This window comes from Excalfactoria chinensis, unplaced genomic scaffold (assembly GCF_039878825.1).
Source record: "Excalfactoria chinensis isolate bCotChi1 unplaced genomic scaffold, bCotChi1.hap2 Scaffold_329, whole genome shotgun sequence".
NCBI lineage: Eukaryota > Metazoa > Chordata > Aves > Galliformes > Phasianidae > Excalfactoria > Excalfactoria chinensis.
In genome coordinates, this window is record NW_027315617.1 from 78,380 (window position 1) to 87,533 (window position 9,154).

The window sequence follows — 9,154 nt, forward strand, 5'->3', positions numbered from 1 at the left end:
AAGTTCTCTCTGATGTATCACTCCTTATCCTTGCAATCAATATAGCTTTCTTTCCAAAATGATGCCATTCCTCCCTAAATATAGCATTTTTTCTCCAAATACTGATTTTCATCCCTATAAGAGGTCATTCTATCTACAGAATGCTGCTTTTTAGTATGATATGACACACTGTTGCCAGAATACTTCTTTTCCTTTACAAATTAAGGACATTTCCACCCTAAATATCAGTCTCTGTCAAAATTTGGAAAATTTTCACAAGACTATCAATAGTGACCCCAGAAATCAGAAGTTCTTTCTTAAGTATCACTCTTTATCTTTGCAAAAGTAGGATTTTCTTTCCAAAATAATGCTTCTCAACCTTAAAAACATCATTTCCTCCCCAAAGTGCTGGTTTTTATCCCCAAAAGATGACATTTTCTCTACAAAATGAAGCTTTCTAGCTCAGTTATCAAGCATTGCTTCCAGAATACCTGCTTTCCTCTACAAAACAAGGAGATTTCCACCCGAAATATCAATTTCTGACAACATTTAGGCAATTTTTCACCAGAATAACAATACTTATCCCAGAAATAAGAAGTTCTCTCCTAAGTATCACTCCTTATCCTTGCAATAAATGGAATTTTCTTTCCAAAATAATGCTTTTCATCCCTAAAAATAGCATTTTCTCCCCAAAATTCTGGTTTTTAACCACAATAGAAGATAACTTCCTCTACAAAACGATGCTTTCTGGGAGAATATGACGCATTAATTCCACCATGCCTGTTTGCCTGTACAAAAGTAGGGCATTTCCACCCGAAATATCAATTTCTGTCTACATTTAGACCATTTTTCACCAGAATAACAATACTTATCCCAGAAATAAGAAGGTTATCGCTCCTTATCATTGCAATAAATGGAATTTTCTTTCCAAAATAATGCTTTTCATCCCACCAATCAGCATTTTATTCCCCAAAATGCTGGTCTTCATCCCTGAAAGAAGACGTTTTCTCTACAAAATGATGCTTTCTAGCAGAATATGGCACTTTGTATCCAGAATACCTGTTTTCCTCTACAGAATAGAGACATCTCCACCCGAAATATCAATTTCCGTCAAAAGTTTGAAAATTTTCACACGAATATGGATAGTTATCCCAGAAATCAGAAGTTCTCTCTTAAGTATCATTCTTTATCTTGGCAAAAATATTATCTTTCCAAAATAATGCTTTTTAATGCCTGCATATAGCGTTTTCTCCCCAAATTTCTGGCTTTCATCTCCAAAGGAAGACATTTTCTCTACAAAATGATGCTTTCTAGCATCATATGACCCATTGTTTCCAGAATTCCTGTTTTCCTCTACTGAACCAGGACATTCCCACCCGAAATTTCCATTTCTGTCAACATTTAGAATAGTTTCACAGAAATATCAAAACTTCCCCACAAATTACAAGGTCTGTCTTAAGTATCACTCTTTATCTTGGCAAAAGTATGATTTTCTTTCCAAAATAATGCTTTTCACCGTAACAATAGCATTTTATTCCCAAAAATGCTGGTTTTCATCCCTGAAAGAAGACATTTTCTCTAGAAAATGATGCTTTCCATCGGAGTAGGCCACATTGTTTCCAGAATTCCTGCTTTCCTCTACAAAATAAGGACATTTCCACTCGAAATATCCATTTCTGTCAACATTTAGAAAATTTTCACGCGAATATGGATACTTACCCCAGAAATAAGAAGTTCTCTCATAAGTATCGATCTTTCTCTTTGCAAAAATATTATTATTTTTACAAAATAATTATTTTTAATACTTGGATATAGCATGTCATCCCAAAAATACTGGATTTCATCCCCTCATGAAGACACTTTCCCTATAAAATCTTGTTTTCTATCAGAATATGTCATACTGTTTCCGGAATACCTTTTTTACTCTAGAAATTAAGGACATTTCTAAACTAATTGGCAGTTTCTGTTAAAATTAAAACGTTTTCACATTAATACCAATACTTATCGCGGAGATTAGAAGTTCTCTCTTAAGAATCATTCTTTATCTTTTCAAGAATACTATTCTCTTTCCAAAATAATGCTTTTCATCACTCAAGACAGCATTTTCACCCCCAAATTCTGGATTTCATCCCCGAAAGAAGACATTTTCTCTAGAAAATGATGCTTTCCATCGGAGTAGGCCACATTGTTTCCAGAATTCCTGCTTTCCTCTACAAAATAAGGACATTTCCACTCGAAATATCCATTTCTGTCAACATTTAGAAAATTTTCACGCGAATATGGATACTTACCCCAGAAATAAGAAGTTCTCTCATATGTATCGATCTTTCTCTTTGCAAAAATATTATTATTTTTACAAAATAATTATTTTTTAATACTTGGATATAGCATGTCATCCCAAAAATACTGGATTTCATCCCCTCATGAAGACACTTTCCCTATAAAATCTTGTTTTCTATCAGAATATGTCATACTGTTTCCGGAATACCTTTTTTACTCTAGAAATTAAGGACATTTCTAAACTAATTGGCAGTTTCTGTTAAAATTAAAACGTTTTCACATTAATACCAATACTTATCGCGGAGATTAGAAGTTCTCTCTTAAGAATCATTCTTTATCTTTTCAAGAATACTATTCTCTTTCCAAAATAATGCTTTTCATCACTCAAGACAGCATTTTCACCCCCAAATTCTGGATTTCATCCCCAAAAGAAGACATTTTCTCTAGAAAATGATGCTTTCCATCGGAGTAGGCCACATTGTTTCCAGAATTCCTGCTTTCCTCTACAAAATAAGGACATTTCCACTCGAAATATCCATTTCTGTCAACATTTAGAAAATTTTCACGCGAATATGGATACTTACCCCAGAAATAAGAAGTTCTCTCATATGTATCGATCTTTCTCTTTGCAAAAATATTATTATTTTTACAAAATAATTATTTTTAATACTTGGATATAGCATGTCATCCCAAAAATACTGGATTTCATCCCCTCATGAAGACACTTTCCCTATAAAATCTTGTTTTCTATCAGAATATGTCATACTGTTTCCGGAATACCTTTTTTACTCTAGAAATTAAGGACATTTCTAAACTAATTGGCAGTTTCTGTTAAAATTAAAACGTTTTCACATTAATACCAATACTTATCGCGGAGATTAGAAGTTCTCTCTTAAGAATCATTCTTTATCTTTTCAAGAATACTATTCTCTTTCCAAAATAATGCTTTTCATCACTCAAGACAGCATTTTCACCCCCAAATTCTGGATTTCATCCCCAAAAGAAGACATTTTCTCTAGAAAATGATGCTTTCCATCGGAGTAGGCCACATTGTTTCCAGAATTCCTGCTTTCCTCTACAAAATAAGGACATTTCCACCCGAAATATCCATTTCTGTCAACATTTCGAGAATTTTCACAATACTATCGATACTTATGCCAGAAATAAGAAGTTCTCTCTGAAGTATCACTCCTTATCCTTGCAATCAATATAGCTTTCTTTCCAAAATGATGCCATTCCTCCCTAAATATAGCATTTTTTCTCCAAATACTGATTTTCATCCCTATAAGAGGTCATTCTATCTACAGAATGCTGCTTTTTAGTATGATATGACACACTGTTGCCAGAATACTTCTTTTCCTTTACAAATTAAGGACATTTCCACCCTAAATATCAGTCTCTGTCAAAATTTGGAAAATTTTCACAAGACTATCAATAGTGACCCCAGAAATCAGAAGTTCTTTCTTAAGTATCACTCTTTATCTTTGCAAAAGTAGGATTTTCTTTCCAAAATAATGCTTCTCAACCTTAAAAACATCATTTCCTCCCCAAAGTGCTGGTTTTTATCCCCAAAAGATGACATTTTCTCTACAAAATGAAGCTTTCTTGCTCAGTTATCAAGCATTGCTTCCAGAATACCTGCTTTCCTCTACAAAACAAGGAGATTTCCACCCGAAATATCAATTTCTGACAACATTTAGGCAATTTTTCACCAGAATAACAATACTTATCCCAGAAATAAGAAGTTCTCTCCTAAGTATCACTCCTTATCCTTGCAATAAATGGAATTTTCTTTCCAAAATAATGCTTTTCATCCCTAAAAATAGCATTTTCTCCCCAAAATTCTGGTTTTTAACCACAATAGAAGATAACTTCCTCTACAAAACGATGCTTTCTGGGAGAATATGACGCATTAATTCCACCATGCCTGTTTGCCTGTACAAAAGTAGGGCATTTCCACCCGAAATATCAATTTCTGTCTACATTTAGACCATTTTTCACCAGAATAACAATACTTATCCCAGAAATAAGAAGGTTATCGCTCCTTATCATTGCAATAAATGGAATTTTCTTTCCAAAATAATGCTTTTCATCCCACCAATCAGCATTTTATTCCCAAAATGCTGGTCTTCATCCCTGAAAGAAGACGTTTTCTCTACAAAATGATGCTTTCTAGCAGAATATGGCACTTTGTATCCAGAATACCTGTTTTCCTCTACAGAATAGAGACATCTCCACCCGAAATATCAATTTCCGTCAAAAGTTTGAAAATTTTCACACGAATATGGATACTTATCCCAGAAATCAGAAGTTCTCTCTTAAGTATCATTCTTTATCTTGGCAAAAATATTATCTTTCCAAAATAATGCTTTTTAATGCCTGCATATAGCGTTTTCTCCCCCAAATTTCTGGCTTTCATCTCCAAAGGAAGACATTTTCTCTACAAAATGATGCTTTCTAGCATCATATGACCCATTGTTTCCAGAATTCCTGTTTTCCTCTACTGAACCAGGACATTCCCACCCGAAATTTCCATTTCTGTCAACATTTAGAATAGTTTCACAGAAATATCAAAACTTCCCCACAAATTACAAGGTCTGTCTTAAGTATCACTCTTTATCTTGGCAAAAGTATGATTTTCTTTCCAAAATAATGCTTTTCACCGTAACAATAGCATTTTATTCCCAAAAATGCTGGTTTTCATCCCTGAAAGAAGACATTTTCTCTAGAAAATGATGCTTTCCATCGGAGTAGGCCACATTGTTTCCAGAATTCCTGCTTTCCTCTACAAAATAAGGACATTTCCACTCGAAATATCCATTTCTGTCAACATTTAGAAAATTTTCACGCGAATATGGATACTTACCCCAGAAATAAGAAGTTCTCTCATAAGTATCGATCTTTCTCTTTGCAAAAATATTATTATTTTTACAAAATAATTATTTTTAATACTTGGATATAGCATGTCATCCCAAAAATACTGGATTTCATCCCCTCATGAAGACACTTTCCCTATAAAATCTTGTTTTCTATCAGAATATGTCATACTGTTTCCGGAATACCTTTTTTACTCTAGAAATTAAGGACATTTCTAAACTAATTGGCAGTTTCTGTTAAAATTAAAACGTTTTCACATTAATACCAATACTTATCGCGGAGATTAGAAGTTCTCTCTTAAGAATCATTCTTTATCTTTTCAAGAATACTATTCTCTTTCCAAAATAATGCTTTTCATCACTCAAGACAGCATTTTCACCCCCAAATTCTGGATTTCATCCCCGAAAGAAGACATTTTCTCTAGAAAATGATGCTTTCCATCGGAGTAGGCCACATTGTTTCCAGAATTCCTGCTTTCCTCTACAAAATAAGGACATTTCCACTCGAAATATCCATTTCTGTCAACATTTAGAAAATTTTCACGCGAATATGGATACTTACCCCAGAAATAAGAAGTTCTCTCATAAGTATCGATCTTTCTCTTTGCAAAAATATTATTATTTTTACAAAATAATTATTTTTAATACTTGGATATAGCATGTCATCCCAAAAATACTGGATTTCATCCCCTCATGAAGACACTTTCCCTATAAAATCTTGTTTTCTATCAGAATATGTCATACTGTTTCCGGAATACCTTTTTTACTCTAGAAATTAAGGACATTTCTAAACTAATTGGCAGTTTCTGTTAAAATTAAAACGTTTTCACATTAATACCAATACTTATCGCGGAGATTAGAAGTTCTCTCTTAAGAATCATTCTTTATCTTTTCAAGAATACTATTCTCTTTCCAAAATAATGCTTTTCATCACTCAAGACAGCATTTTCACCCCCAAATTCTGGATTTCATCCCCAAAAGAAGACATTTTCTCTAGAAAATGATGCTTTCCATCGGAGTAGGCCACATTGTTTCCAGAATTCCTGCTTTCCTCTACAAAATAAGGACATTTCCACCCGAAATATCCATTTCTGTCAACATTTCGAGAATTTTCACAATACTATCGATACTTATGCCAGAAATAAGAAGTTCTCTCTGAAGTATCACTCCTTATCCTTGCAATCAATATAGCTTTCTTTCCAAAATGATGCCATTCCTCCCTAAATATAGCATTTTTTCTCCAAATACTGATTTTCATCCCTATAAGAGGTCATTCTATCTACAGAATGCTGCTTTTTAGTATGATATGACACACTGTTGCCAGAATAGTTCTTTTCCTTTACAAATTAAGGACATTTCCACCCTAAATATCAGTCTCTGTCAAAATTTGGAAAATTTTCACAAGACTATCAATAGTGACCCCAGAAATCAGAAGTTCTTTCTTAAGTATCACTCTTTATCTTTGCAAAAGTAGGATTTTCTTTCCAAAATAATGCTTCTCAACCTTAAAAACATCATTTCCTCCCCAAAGTGCTGGTTTTTATCCCCAAAAGATGACATTTTCTCTACAAAATGAAGCTTTCTTGCTCAGTTATCAAGCATTGCTTCCAGAATACCTGCTTTCCTCTACAAAACAAGGAGATTTCCACCCGAAATATCAATTTCTGACAACATTTAGGCAATTTTTCACCAGAATAACAATACTTATCCCAGAAATAAGAAGTTCTCTCCTAAGTATCACTCCTTATCCTTGCAATAAATGGAATTTTCTTTCCAAAATAATGCTTTTCATCCCTAAAAATAGCATTTTCTCCCCAAAATTCTGGTTTTTAACCACAATAGAAGATAACTTCCTCTACAAAACGATGCTTTCTGGGAGAATATGACGCATTAATTCCACCATGCCTGTTTGCCTGTACAAAAGTAGGGCATTTCCACCCGAAATATCAATTTCTGTCTACATTTAGACCATTTTTCACCAGAATAACAATACTTATCCAGAAATAAGAAGGTTATCATCTCTCTTATCATTGCAATAAATGGAATTTTCTTTCCAAAATAATGCTTTTCATCCCACAAATCAGCATTTTATTCCCCAAAATGCTGGTCTTCATCCCTGAAAGAAGACGTTTTCTCTACAAAATGATGCTTTCTAGCAGAATATAGCACTTTGTATCCAGAATACCTGTTTTCCTCTACAGAATAGAGACATCTCCACCCGAAATATCAATTTCCGTCAAAAGTTTGAAAATTTTCACGAGAATATGGATACTTACCCCCAGAAATAAGAAGTTCTCTCATAAGTATCGATCTTTCTCTTTGGAAAAATATTATTTTTACAAAAGAATTATTTTTAATACTTGGATATAGCATGTCATCCCAAAAATACTGGATTTTATCCTTTCATGAAGACACTTTCCCTATAAAATCTTGTTTTCTATCAGAATATGTCATACTGTTTCCGGAATACCTGTTTTACTCTAGAAATTAAGGACATTTCTAAACTAATTGGCAGTTTCTGTTAAAATTAAAACATTTTCACATTAATACCAATTCTTATCGCGGAGATTAGAAGTTCTCTCTTAAGAATCATTCTTTATCTTTTCAAGAATACTATTCTCTTTCCAAAATAATGCATTTCATCACTCAAGACAGCATTTTCACCCCCAAATTCTGGATTTCATCCCCAAAAGAAGACATTTTCTCTAGAAAATTATGCTTTCCATCGGATAAAATTTTGAAAATTTTCATGACATGCTATATTCAAGTATTAAAAATCATTTTTTGTAAAAATAATAATATTTTTGCAAAGAGAAAGTACGATGCTTATGAGAGAACTTCTTATTTCTGGGTAAGTATCCATATTCGCGTGAAAATGCGAAAGTGAGGAACACCACCGCCGCGGGAGATAGCAGCCGGCCGAAGTCGCTCTTTATCGGCTACCGACTTGGCCGCGACCGCTCTTTTCTCGGAGAAGCGGCAACAACCGAGGTCCGTGATTCGAGCGTCTCTGCTGCAGCCGAGTAGTGCGACTTCGGCCGGCACCTCTCTCGAGGGAGAAGCGTATCCCCGCAGCCTAGAATAGAGCGAATTGAACATCAAGTCGTGTTCTCTCCGAATGAGCAACTCCCAGCTCTATTGAGCACGCCCGTCAGATAAGTAAGAAGAACTCGTTTCTTTCCACTTCGACTGAGAAACTAGTTGTGTAGCAATGGAAAAAGAGGAAAGAAACGAAATCTGTCCAAACGGAAGAATAACCGCTTGGAACAGTGCTAGGAGTTGTGCTTTCAGCGAGAAAGGAAGCTGAGGACAAAGTGTTCCTTTCCGGGCTGCCGTGAGGAACCCCCCCCGCCTCGGAAGAAAGCAGCCGGCCGAAGTCGCTCTTTATCGGCTACCGACTTGGCCGCGACCGCTCTTTTCTCGGCGAAGCGGCAACAACCGAGGTCCGTGATTCGAGCGTCTCTGCTGCAGCCGAGTAGCGCGACTTCGGCCGGTACCTTTCTTTTGAGTGAGAAGCATATAGGTTGTCGAGTTAAAATTATGCAACAGAACGATGAAGGAAATATTAAGAGATAAACGAGACTTTATAAAAAAGGAATGAAAGTAGAATATAAACTGAGTTAGAAAATTGTTTTGTAATGATAAGAAATGATAGCTTTTTTGTAAGAAAAAAGAAGATTTTATGAGGAGTGTCTTCATTAGGGAATGAAATCTAGTATTTCTGGAATGACATGCTGTATCCAAGTTTTGAATATATTTTTTTTTGTAAACATAATAATATTTTTGCAAAGAGAAAAAAGTATACTTATAAGAGAACTTCTTATTTCTGGGGTAAGTATCCATATTCGTGTGAAAATTTTCCAAATTCTGACGGAAATTAATATTTCGCGTGGAGATGTCTGAATTCTGTAGAGGAAAACGGGTATTCTGGAAACAAGGTGCAATATTCCTCTAGAAAGCATCATTTTGTAGAGAAAACGTCTTCCTTCAGGGATGAAGACCAGCATTTTGGGGAATAA